The 1017-nt window shown below is 32.1% G+C and overlaps 1 pseudogene; it reads right to left on the minus strand.

The window, feature by feature from the left end:
* Window positions 1–214: 214 nt before the first annotated feature.
* On the minus strand, window positions 215–311 carry LOC138831443 (U6 spliceosomal RNA; annotated as a pseudogene).
* Between the last annotated feature and the right edge of the window lie 706 nt (window positions 312–1017).

Below are 1017 nucleotides of genomic sequence, written 5' to 3' on the forward strand. Positions count from 1 at the left end.
TCCTAATATTATTTTTCTTTGGGATAAAATGAAAATGTTGTCTAATTTCAAAAGTTTTGTAAAGTTTATGGTATGTAAAAGCCTTTCTGAGGTGAAGATTTAATACACTGATGTCAAACTAAATTTAATTATATGAATTACGTGTGTTGTTACACTTGTTATTTTGTAATCAACTTTTTAATAACTGTTTTTCATTTCTTGCATCTGAAGAAAGAAAAATACGGAATACTTCACAAATTTTCATATCATCCTTGTGCAATTGCCATGTTAATCTCTGTATTGTAATTTGGGAATACCTGCTGCTGAAGCATGTAGTATCTTCCAAATTTAAGCAGTTCATGATGCAATCTTTATACAGACTTATATCTACGGTTGCCTACTTGTAATAAGGAAACTATATTGTTCCTCACAATGCTACTGATCTTATTTCCCTAAAATTCTGTGAATAGTGGAAAAAAATATATTGTTCATCTTAATGCTCACATTTGCAAATTTTTTTTGTCAATGACAATTTTAAGTCTTTTTCATTTGGAATTTGATCATACTTTCAATAATTTATTGCTAGGTCCAAAGGTGATGGCTTTTTCATATACTAATTGATCCAACTGAATTAGCTTTGTGGAGCTAATGGATTCAAAGTAAGCCTTGCTTAAGAGCTACTTCTAACCTTCTGCAGTTGACATATTCCCAAGTGAGGTCTTACTGGCACAAATGTCTACCTGACCCTTTATTCTTCTTCCATGTAGGAACAGACCAATCAGAATATCTTACCCTGACACCATAGATTGTTTTACTTGAACAACACTAATCTTAGTTACAAGGGATCATAGAGAGATGAACAGTTCAGTCATAACTGTTCAGACTAGAAGGTATTTTATCAAAATATAATTGTTTATTATATCTAACATTTCACAAGTAACTAAAGCCAAGAAGGGGAAAAAAAATTGATCATATTCGTGATTACTTAATATCCTGGCCTGTCTACCATCCTACCAGGCAGGAAGCAGGAGAAGTCCA

The sequence above is a fragment of the Dipodomys merriami genome, unplaced genomic scaffold, assembly GCF_024711535.1.
Source record: "Dipodomys merriami isolate MVZ:Mamm:240054 unplaced genomic scaffold, mDipMer1.0.p SCAF_196, whole genome shotgun sequence".
Lineage (NCBI taxonomy): Eukaryota > Metazoa > Chordata > Mammalia > Rodentia > Heteromyidae > Dipodomys > Dipodomys merriami.